The sequence below is a fragment of the Labeo rohita genome, chromosome 7, assembly GCF_022985175.1.
Source record: "Labeo rohita strain BAU-BD-2019 chromosome 7, IGBB_LRoh.1.0, whole genome shotgun sequence".
NCBI lineage: Eukaryota > Metazoa > Chordata > Actinopteri > Cypriniformes > Cyprinidae > Labeo > Labeo rohita.
In genome coordinates this window covers 6,010,446-6,023,059 of record NC_066875.1, presented here as the reverse complement: position 1 = coordinate 6,023,059, position 12,614 = coordinate 6,010,446, and the positions used below count along the sequence as shown (strand labels likewise).

Here is a 12,614-nt window from a genome sequence, read left to right as displayed (position 1 = left end):
CCAGCAGGACACTGTGAAAGCAAGAAACAAAAGCAGCGAGAGGAACACGGACAGACAGAGACATAAAACATATAATTGCACTGATGAATAACCATCATCAGCAGTAAAGAATAGAACAAAGTGAAAAAGGGGGGAAATGATGGAAATACACTCATCCAGATGAGAGATGTGCGATATAGCCAAATATATACATTTCACTGTTTTCAGCCCCCTTAACGATTTTCTATATAATCTCCATATTTATACATTTTGCTATTATGATTTTTCCCTCAATCAGATGAACCATTAACTGAACAGATACTGTAGCCAAGCATATTTAAGTGCTAAAAAACACAATTCTATCTTTCTATTGTTTTAAGAACTTCTAATCAATATAGCATTATTTAACTACATGATAAGCAGAGTTTTCTTTTCTCTGTGGATTTCCCTAATGTGTTAATCTACAAAACTACTATGTTTCTGAAGAATATAGAATAAAAGAACAAAAGAAAAAAGAACATATAAAGAAAAATCTCACAATTTGGAATTTCTTTCTTCACAATTCTGACACTATATCTCACAAGATATCAAGATATAATTTCAGTTCTGAGGGTAAAATTGTCAGAATAGCGAGATATAAACTCTGAATTTATGAATTCTGAATTTTTTTTTATAATTCTGAGTTTACATCTCGCAATTTTGACATTTTTCTCAGAATTGCAATTTTGAGGGGAAAATTGTCAGAATTGCAAAATATATATTCTGAATTTATGAATTCAAAATTTCTTTCTCATAATTTTGAACTTATATCTCACAATTCTGTCTTCTTCCCCCCAAGATATAATTGCAATTCTGAGGGGGAAATTGTCAGAACTGCGAGATATAAACTCTGAATTTCTGAATTTATTTCTCATAATTCCAAGTTCCAATCTCGCAATTCTAACCTTTTACTCAAAATTGCAATTCTGAGGGGAAAACTGTCAGAATTGCGAGATATAAACTCTGAACTTCTGAATTCTGAATTTCTTTCTCGTAATTCCAAGCTTACATCCCGCAATTCTAAATTTTTACTCAGAATTGCAATTTTAAGGGGAAAATAGTCAGAATTGCGAGATATCAATTCAGAAGTTATGAATTCTGAATTGCTATCTCATAATTCTGAGTCTATATCTCACAATTCTGTCGTTTTTTCCCCAAATATAATTGCAATTCTGAGGGAAAAATTGTCAGAATTGCGAGATATAAACTCTGAACTTCTTAATTCTGAATTTCTCTCGTAATTCCAAGCTTACATCTCGCAATTCTAACTTTTTACTCAGAATTGCAATTCTGAGGGGAAAACTGTCAGATTTGCAAGATATAAATTCTGAATTTATGAATTCTGAATTTCTTTCTTATAGTTCTGAGTTTACATCTCGTTATTCTGATTTTTTTCTCAGAATTGCAATTCTGAGTTTATATCTCATAAAGAAAAATACTCATTTGTAAGATAGTAATTTAGAATTTTTTAATTTAGCAAATTGCGACTTTTCCCCTTGTCACAATTAAGACTTTTTTCTCAGAATTGCGAGTTTCATATTTGTGTGTGTACATTTTACAATTCTGGAAAGAAATGAAAAATATCTAAAATAAAAAATAAAAATAAATCAAATATATATTAAAAATAAAAGTCAGAATTGCTAGATGTAAACTTGCAATTACATAATAAATAAATAAATAAATAAATAAATAAAAACGTTAGAAAGTTTGCTTCCATATTCTCAGGAGTTGTGAGACAACTAGTGAAACAACACTTATTTTTCCAGATATAAATCACTGTAATGTTCTTCATGTTTTAAATTTTATATCCCCAACAAAGTCATTGCAAATACATTGTGAATACTTGATATACCAGACAGCTGTCTACCAGACATGCATTCATAACTGCGTCCTGAGAAAGCATAAGCATACACAAAATGAATCACAAGTGCTGAGAGAAAGACTAAAATAAGCAGAAGATCTGTGGTGTTCGGACACAAGAGGTGAACACAAAAGCTTGGGAAAAATTCAATTAAGCATCATATCCACTGACCTCATTGCCATGGTTACCAAACAGATGAAAATATTAATCAAGTCTGCACTTGAGAGAAAGAAGAGAAAAGATGGAAATAGAGGAGAAAGATAGACGTTTATACAGATGCAATGTTTTCAAGTGTAAGTGCAATTTAATAAGGTCCAAAACTGCAATCTGTTGTGTTTTGTGCAGTCTATCCTCTCTCTATGCCCCCTCAATCCTCCTCAGCATCATCATCTTTATGTTGACATCGAACCCTGGCAGCAGGTGACCCTGAGGAACAACGTCCTGTTCCTAATAATGCACTTGTCATTATGCAACTAAACATTCTGTTCTATGCCTAATGAAGACACAAAGAAAGAGGACTAGAAAACAAGATAGAATTGAGTGAGACACTCAATTTGCTTCATTTACTAGGAGAGATAGAAGTAAGCTATGCCACTTTTTATTTACATTGTCATCTTAAAAAGAAGAAATTAGGTAAATGTAAAATGCATTTAAATATTTGATATCCGCTTTTAACTACAATTGTATGTGACAAAACCCCATTATGCCATTACCTTATTCCTCTGAACATTATTTTTTAATAAACAGACAAACAAACAAACAAATAATCAGAACATTATGCTATGAATCTTTAAAAAGTGTTATTTATTTAAATGTGTTTAAAATGATCTGTTATGGAAAAAATAGACACATTTCAGACCAATAATAAATAAATAAATGAAAATGTTTCTTAAAAGTGTATTTTTTTAAATTACAGAAAGATGTTGTATAATAATAGCATGCATATTACTAGCATACTGGCTCTGCATGAATCCTACTCATTACCTAAACTTAACAACTACCTTACTAACTATTCATAAGCAGCACAATAAGAGTTTATTGAAGCAAAAGTCCTAATTAATACTTAGTTAATTGTAAGAATTGGTCCCTAAACTAAAGTGCGACCTAAATATGGAATATTTTTAGGGGTTGGCACATCTTACCCCACTTCTTGTCAATGGCAAGCCAATTTCACTGAATGAACCTTCAAATAACAGAAGTTGCTGAAACATAAATGCACAGTCTATGTATGTATGCATGCATGAGTATATTTATTTGCATGCTCCTCTATGCATGCGTCTCCTTGAAGGGGTACACACCTATGTGTCTGATCCCGAAAAGGAGGGGAAAGGAGAGCGAGAGTAAAACAAATTTCACATGCATATTGCTACAGACTCTAAAAAATTTTGACAATCATTTTCAATCATCCTGAGCCGTGGTGCACTGCTTTGGCGTATTTGGCTGCACGGCGCTGAGGGGGGAAAGTTGAGCATTGTTCTGTTTGATGAAACTGTGGAGTGTTTGCTCGCTGTCTGCAGGGACTGTCTTGAAAACAAGCTATCTGAAAACTCCCCCCCGCTGTGCGAAATGTTAAATAAACAAAGGCACGGATAAACAAAATCCCTCCATTTTAATGTCACCGAGAAGAAAGACCATGTTTTAATGCTAAGATTGCTGCTGGAAGCGAAAGTGCTGCAGACACAATTTTATATGAAGTTTACACATCAGTGGGATCTGGATTATAATCACCTTTAATAATTATAAGGTTATGAGAAAGCAGAATGACAAAAAGAGAAAAAGGCACTTCGCAAAAGCTTTCATTGAATTCAGTGCAGAAAGACACTTATCAGAGAAAAGATTCATTGCGATGAACTCAAAGAGAACTTACATGAGCCACTCAAGGAGAATGTTCAAATATCTTCTGGAAAAAAAAGGGAATAACCAGTTTTTATAAAGCGGTGTGATGGTTGTTTAGCAGAAGGACGTTTTTCACAGCTCTGGGGATTTAATGGAGTTGTCAGTAACGTTTTATTTGGGTGTCAACTTTTTTTTTCCTCAGATGTTTCTTTCAAAATTTCTAAATTATGAGAAATAAAGATGTAAACAAATGAGACGGTTGCTGACATGCAGTAAGACTACAAAGCAATAATGTGAATGTGGATATTAGCACAGAGATCACTTGGCTTTTAAAGAATTTAAATCTCACAGACATTGGTATTTTGGCAAAGAGTTTAAGACACTATTGAGATCTCTTAAAGACAGACATATATGGCCTTTCCCCCCCAAAAAATACAGTTAGAGTTATGTTTTATTTAAATGTCAAATTTTCAGATGGTTTCTTCCAAATTTCTAAATCATAGGTTATGAAGAAGTAAACAAATAAGACAAATGCTGAGTACAAAGCAATAAAGTAAATGTTTTTAAAGAACTGAAAACACAAAGTCTTTGGTATTTTGGCAAATATGATCCCAGTTTGAGACACTATTGAGATCTCACTATTGACACACATATATGAGTTATTTTCCCCCAAAAGATACAGTTGCGAGTTATGTTTTATTTAAATGTCAGCTTTTCAAATGTTTCTTCCAAATTCCTATATTATGAGTAATAAAGATGTAAACAAATGAGAAGATGGCTGAGTACAAAGCAATAAAGTCTATGCGGATATCAGCTCAGTTCTTTTGTTATTTAAAGAATCAGTTTATATTGAAATCTCACAGACTTTGGTATCTTGGCAAATATGAGAACAGTTTGAGATACTATTGTAGACACAAATGTGAAATTACCAAGGTATTTTCCCTTACTTTTTTTTTCAGATGTTTCTTTCAAATTCCTAAATTTATGAGAAAGAAAGATGTAAGGAAATGAGACATTTGTTGGCATGCAGTATGAGTACAAAACTAAAAAGTGAATGTGGATATCAGATCAGAGATCATTCGGTTTGTACAGAGTTAGCTCATAATAAAGTGTCACAGACTTTGATATCTTGGCAAATATGAGAACAGTTTTAAATACTATCGTAGACACATATGTGAAATTACCAAGATATTTTCCCCCCAAAGATATAGTTGTGAGTTATGCTTTAAGAATCAACTTTTACTCAGAGGTTTCTTCAAAAATTCCTAGATTATGATAAATAAAGATGTAAACAAAAGATAATTGCTGACGCGGAGTAATAGTACAAAAGCAATAAATTGAATGCTCATATTAAAATCTCTTACTTTTGTTTATCTGTGAGAACATGCTATTGAGATCTCTTAAAGACACATGTATGATCTTTCCGTCCAAAAAATATAGTTAGAGTTATGTTGTATTTAAATGTCAGCTTTTCAGATGTTTCTTCCAAATTCCTATATTATGCATAATAAAAATGAGAAGATGGCTGAGTACAAAGCAATAAAGTCTATGTGGATATCAGCTCATATCTTTTGTTATTTAAAGAATCAGTTCATATTGAAATATCACAGACTTTGGTATCATGGCAAATATGAGAACAGTTTGAGATACTATTGTAAGACACATACGTAAAATTACCAATGTATTTTCCCCCAGAAGATATAGTTGTGAGTTAAGAAACAACTTTTACTCAGAGGTTTCTTCAAAAATTCCTAGATTCTGATAAATAAAGATGTAAACAAAAGATAATTGCTGACACAGAGTAATGGTACAAAGCAATAAATTGAACACTCATATTAAAATCTTTTACTTTTGCTTATCTGTGAGAACAGTTTGAGATGCTATTGAGATCTCTTAAAGACACACATGAATGGTTTCCCTCCAAAATATATAGTATATTTAAAGTGTCAAACTTTCAGATGGTTTCTTCCTAACTTCTAAATCATGAGTTATAAAGAAGTAAACAAATGAGACAAATGCTGAGTACAAAGCAATAAAGTGAATGCTTTTAAATAACTGAAAACTCAAAGACTTTGGTATTTTGGCAAATACGATCACAGTTTGAGACACTATTGAGACTATGTGAAATTACTGATGTATTTTCCTCCAAAAGATATAGTTGTGAGTTATGCTTTAGAATCACAATCACAAGAATCAATTTTTCAGAGGGTTCTTCAAAAATTGCTAAATTATAATAAATAAAGATGTATACAAAAGATAATTGCTGACACTGAGATTACAAAGCATCTCATGCAGTTTGAGACACTACTGAGACCTTCAAGACACATATATATACAAACTATCAACATCTTCTCCCCATAAAAGAGTATTAGAGAAGGAGGAGGTGTAAGAAGCATCTCATCTTATTTTATTTCTGCCTAAGAGAACAATTGAAATCATAAAGAGATTGTATTTCTTTCCTATGGGGGAGGATAATGGATCTTCAGCATGCCACAATATGTAGGATGTCCTGCTCGATGTTTTATACAAATGGTGCTCTGCCATACTGATCTTTTCCCTGGTTCTTTCACCTCAACTCTTACTTAAACTAAAATGATCTCATCCTACGGTACAATATGTCATAAGGGAGTCCTTTTGGTACAGACAGTGCAAGACAGGCCCCATGCAGAACCACGTGATCAGAAACAATTTAATTCCCCAGCATCAGCCATCTCCACCTGATATGCTCCTGCAAGGTCATTAAGCTCGCCCTTGAAGGTCATGTGATTAATGAGCGGCAGAACCTCTGCGCAATAACGTGTATGAGCACAGCTCATATTCATTGGACAGCAGGGCTGGAGAGAATGAATAGCCAGAGACAACCAAGGTCCTCCAGAGCATCTTCACACCGCTCAAATACACATAAACAAAGCATCACATTTCCTAATTAGTTTCAATTAGCTCGAATCTGCTTTTGTTCATGCAATTAAAAAGTCAAAGTCATATGAGCATCAGTAGTGTTAGTATCAGTAGTTTGTCAATAGAACGACTGAATAACTGTTTAGTGTACTTTTTAGTGCACTTCAAATGTCTAGTGCTCCTTTTTTTTAACAAAAACAAACAAAAAAATAATAATAATAATAATAATGGTCTTTTTGTCACACTTTTCTTAGAATGTCAGAATGAGTTTGAAAGGGAATCTTTTCAATCAGACAGTTCAAAGAAGTAGTTCAAAAAATGATGCAAAGACTCACTTAAGATTTAAGTCAGAAGTTACTGTTCTGAATTTTAATGTCTTATTTTTTTAGCCAAATATTTAGTTATGCTGCTCATCACTTACTTCAACTGACATTTTCTATTTTTATTAGCTTTATTTAGCTTTAACTGTTTCATTCATTGCTCTGTTCTAATTGAAATCCTTGTTTTTGTGTCAGATAAGTACTGATTGCAAAAGTCAATTATACCATCTGATTTTTAAAATATTCCAAAAATTTGCACCCCCTTAAACAGTTTCAATGTAGCAGTGTTTTTTCTTCTCAAACGTTAGCTAAGTAGTTACTTTAAATATACGAGTAGCTGTAAAGGTACAGTTTTAAAGCTGCACATTACAGATCCTCGCATCACATAGTTTAATTGATGCTGACTGTGTAGATTCACAGACTTCACAGTGCATCATAAACACAGATTACTCACAGACATTCACACGTCAATGCCTGTCAGTGGAGTCCAGATCAAAAGAGTGATTCAATCACAGGATCCCAAATCGAGTGAAAAACATGCAGCTCTGCTGAATATGGCAAGAATGGACGTTTGTGGCTAAATGGAAAGAAGCAAGCTGTTTTTTCAAGAAATACATTTTTCTCATCAACACAAAACCTTTAATATTAGTTCAAAAATTTGCATGACTAATATTCATTAATTTTTAAACTAAAAACAGTGTTAACAGTGCTCTTTCACATTCACAGTTCTGGGGTAAATGATGGAGAAACCACTGGGAAATGAAGATAAAAAAGAAAAAGAAAAACACTAGTTTCTTCAGGCCTACAAGCACTCCTGGTTGGGATCGCTTTCATAAAGCACAATGCAAGAAAATAGGTAAGGCAAAAATAATTGGCGAACGGCCGAAGATGATGCAATGCATCTTAAAACGGAAAGTTCCCGAAAAATCCGGAAGGGACACACAGCAAATTCTTATTTCACACTTACTTAAGAGCAAGTGAATGGGGAGAGAAAAAAAAAAAAAAAAAAAAAAAGAGAAAAAGAGTGTTAGAGGAATAAACTCTCGCTCTGAGGTTGAGTGCAATAATGGTTCCGCTCTTCAGGCACCTCAAACCCACTGCATCAGGAAGTGAAGAAATAAAATCACGTCCTTCTCACACACATCATGAGCAAGCCCACCATGTCACAATCTCACCTTCAATTTACTGTGAAAGAAACCGCCGGTGTTGTCCTTGCAACATACGAATCAGCTGGACAGAGTGAATTCTAATGATTCACATATATCTCAAATTTCACACAGACTAACGTAGGAAATCTGTTAACAACAATCAGTTTCCTCCAGATGTTTTCGTAAAAATGAAAAGAATTCACGTTCAAAAATTGTTTTAAAATGTATTTGTCTCTCTTTCTCAGAAATATCAGAGCTTCAGAAACCTTCTTGACCCTCGGTGCTGAACAAAATCCCTCCTGAATGAACACATCAAATAGACATCAGATACAGATATCTTATGAAATTGGGATATTTTCAGTAAGAGATGTTTTAAAATGATATATTCCAATGAAATGCAGAATAGAATAGAATGTGCATATGTGACCACAAAACCAGTCATAAGGGTAAGTTTTTTGAAATTGAGATTTATACATCATCTGAAAGCTGAACAAATATGCTTTCCATTGATGTATGGTTAGGATAGGACAATATTTGGCTGAGAGAACTATTTTAAAATCTTGAATCTCAGGGTGCAAAAAAATCTAAATATTAAGAAAATCACCTTTAAAGTTGTCCAAATGAAGTTCTTAGCAATGCATATTACTAATCAAAAATGTTGATATATTTACGGTAGGAAATTTACAAAATATCTCATATTAGTACATAAATATAACACACACACACACACACACACAATTACTCATTTTTATCAGGATTACACAAAATACTGTATATGTAAGTCTGAATAAATATAAACTATTAAATTGAATTATAAAAAGTGTCCAATTTAAAATAGCTCAAGTTTAATCTTAAATGACACAATGTTACATTTTCAAACATTACTGATTAGTTTTTTTGTTTTGTTTGGTTTTATTGTTTTTTTTTTTTTTTTTTAAAATCAGGATTATCCCAAATAATCACAATTAGACTAATTAAAAAAAGTAGCAATTGACAAAATTAAATGAATTTACAGTGGTGGGGAACAGACAAAAGATGCATTTAAATGGTGAAATGTTGAGTGTGTTATGGCTTTTTTTGGAGCATGATCATGTGTGTGTAATACGTGCAGGGGCGGAGAGAGCAAAAGAGGAAGTGAGGCCATGCTGAGAGAGGGAAATGGGCTAGAGGACATTTCACGCTCATAGTGGCCAGTGAATTGGAATGACTGCAGCGCGGCATGATTTGAAGGTCAGGAGATAGTGGATTATATTCCAGAGGTAGAGAGAAGAGGCGGATGACGGGGAGGGGGATGGAGGAATAAACAGACTCTCCTCCCCTCCTGCATTCGGTCTTTCTTTCCCTTTCTTTCTTTCGCCGTTATTTCTTTGTTTTTCCCCCCCCTTGTCTTTTTTCCCCCCGATTACAGGACAGGAAGGCAGAATGAAAACGCCAAGGCACCAAACCGACAGCCATTAGTCTCACACATCACGTCCCATGCGCACATACACTCGCACGACACGCTGAGAAATCTCATTTTAGTCTTCTCTGACGTACTACCTCCCCATACTGGCCACTAACATCTACCCCCAGCCCAAAAGAGAGAGAGGCAGAAAAAGAAAATGTGTTTTACACAAACAATAACAGCGCTATCAGGCAGAGCGCAGCATTCCGAGAGCGTGATTTAATAAAAACAGAGCGGGATTGAATTATCATATTTTAACTGGATGTGTGTTTCAGTTAGAATGTGTGATTCAGGCCTACAAATGATCCGAACGCTTTTCCGAGGTGCAAGACAGCCCTCTCTCTTCCTCTCGGTGCTCTTCGAAAATGGAAAAGAGGGGAAGACAAAGAAGGTAAACTAATAAGCCCCTCGGATATCGGTGACACAGAAAATAAACCGAGATGGCTGGAAAGCCAAAGCTCTTGTTTGATCTGGCTCCACGTACAGTACGAGTGTACAACAGAAGCCCAGACACGAGAGCTTGATGAGGATTATCCACATGATTGCAGTAATCAGATGGAATGAGATGCGAGATGACCATCTGTATTTGCCCCAGACAACGCGATCTCTCCTCAGACCCTCTGAGGGATTTTACACGTTTGACTAACGTGGAGCACAACGGCACGGCGCGGCAGAGAAACAACAAGAAAACACAACAAATGTCAGAAGATGTGCGAATCAAGCAAACTCATGCAATTACATTAATTCCAGAAACAACTTTTTATCTGCCTTGGGCATTCTGCGTCTCTTTGGTAATGATGTCCTAACACAAAGCAAACAGCAGGCGGAACATGAAAGTGCTCTTTTTTTCCTCCACCTTTCTAACTCTCTCATCCCGGCTTGGGATTCTTAACATTAAAGATTTTTTTGTGCACTGGTATACATGAAATTCAGGAGTCCACTTTTAGCAGACGTCACAATGGGGTTGAGAGGATTCTAGATTGTTGTGCCTATGCTGATGCATGTAAACATGCACATCAAAAACAAGCGACCAATCAATGGCTGCCGGATGCTCTGTCAACACGGACCAAGATGTCTAATAGGCAGAGAACAGGTGTCAGTCATCTCGTGCAGCCAATGGGCTCTTCTCCCGCAGATGCAGCATGCCGGACTCGCACACTTCCTTGTGTGCAGCAACCGTACAGTACATATAACAGATACAGACAGATTTTGGAATGGATGCACAAATGATGCCTACATTTTAAAATTCTTTAATTCATACTACACATTAGTAGCATGGTGATTTATTTTTGAAATACTGCCTGATATCGCAAAATCCTTTCTAAAGCAAGCAGGCACAGATAAGCACTCCTGCAGTACCGTGCTGCACATCTCCATCCAGAACATCCACATGTCCTCAGGGCAGCACACAACAGACAAGAGAAATGAACACATTTCCTGTGCACAGTTCAGACACAATCTTAAACACAAGCTTAAATTCAAACCTCATTCCTTTAAAAATTAAATACATAAAAACAACTAATGAAATACTAACAAATGCAATTAAACTGATTTTTAATACAATATTCTAAATTTTAACAATATGCTAATTGAATTGCATTTACATTTTTGAAGAAGAATTTAAAATGTTTTAGGAAGAATTCTGAATGTTATCTAAAGAATCTAATTAGTATATTTAGATTTGCATAAGGAATTATTATAAATTATTATGATTATACATATATATGATTATACATATATAAAATCACTATTTATGTCTGCAAAAATAATAAACAAAGAGATTACATTTTATCCATTTATATTCATTAATTTGTTTATATTAAATTAGTGTTTAACATGTTACAAATACAGAAAATTAATATTGGAGGTAAATTCACAGAATCAAGAGCCATATTCATTTTGACATAACACAAACTGGTTATAATTGATGTTAATTAGTAATTATTGCCAAATACTGAAAATTATTAAAATATAATAATTTGAAACACGTCACCACTACACCACAACTACAGACTAAAATGACACACAGAGCAACACTAACTAATATAAACAACCCCAATGTGATGTTTACATTGAACATATTTTACATTAACAGGTCAAGCTTCAGTTCACAGTTCAATAGGGTCAGCATATGAAGCTACCGCACATGCGTAGACCATCTCCGGCCTTTCCCAGACGATAAGAAGGGATAGAGGCCGGCCACGCTGTCCTCGTCCATATGAATGACTGCCCGTGTTAAGCCCTAAAAGCTGTCATTAATCCTGGATTTGAGGTGCAGAGCCGAATTTTGGTCATGTTATCAGAGCGGAGCCCAAAACCGCCATATTCACCAGCACAGCTGCTTCACAGCTAACCGGCTAAATCACTGAGACAGTGATTTAGATACTACTATACCTAATACCTAATCTAAATATTACAGTTCAACTTACATTTAAATATAATAATAAAAAAAAAAATAAAATAAAATTTTTAAATTTTAAATAAGACAAGTCTTGAATAAAACTACATCAACATTAGCTACAAGTGTAGGCTAATACTACAATGTAAGTAACATTTTCTAATATTAAAACTGATGCTCAAATTCTGTACAAATATGCATGTGGCATAATGAGCCTAAAATGATATCTGAATGCATTTTGAACTGAAATACATATATATATATAATACATAAAATGACTAATCACATGATACTGCACACAAAATTGTAGCATTTTTTACTGTGTGTATGCATATATCCTATTAAAATGTGCACTTAAATATAATTTCAGGTTTTTTTAATTATTCCACTACAGAATATTGTGTGACACCCTCATTTCTTACCTTCTCACTCTTTTTTTTTACACAAGCAGGCCAAGCTGAGATGACAGCTATTGATACAACCACCCATTCTAACAAAAATAGAGATCTGTTCCACCAAACATATGCACATTTACCTAAATCATGCAGTTATACACTCTGTCAGTGCGCATATTGAGAAATGCACGTAATGCACGTAATGCCCATATTTACACATCTAATACACATGTAAACATAAACCTGGGCTCTACAATAGGCACACATTGATAATGACACATACACACATACTTTGA

At 34.3% G+C, this 12,614-nt stretch overlaps 1 protein-coding gene across 1 annotated transcript in view; it reads right to left on the bottom strand.

Moving 5' to 3' along the window:
• Window positions 1-12,614, bottom strand: part of zfhx3b (zinc finger homeobox 3b) — a 365,216-nt gene that overhangs the window by 228,231 nt on the left and 124,371 nt on the right. The window lies entirely within an intron of this gene.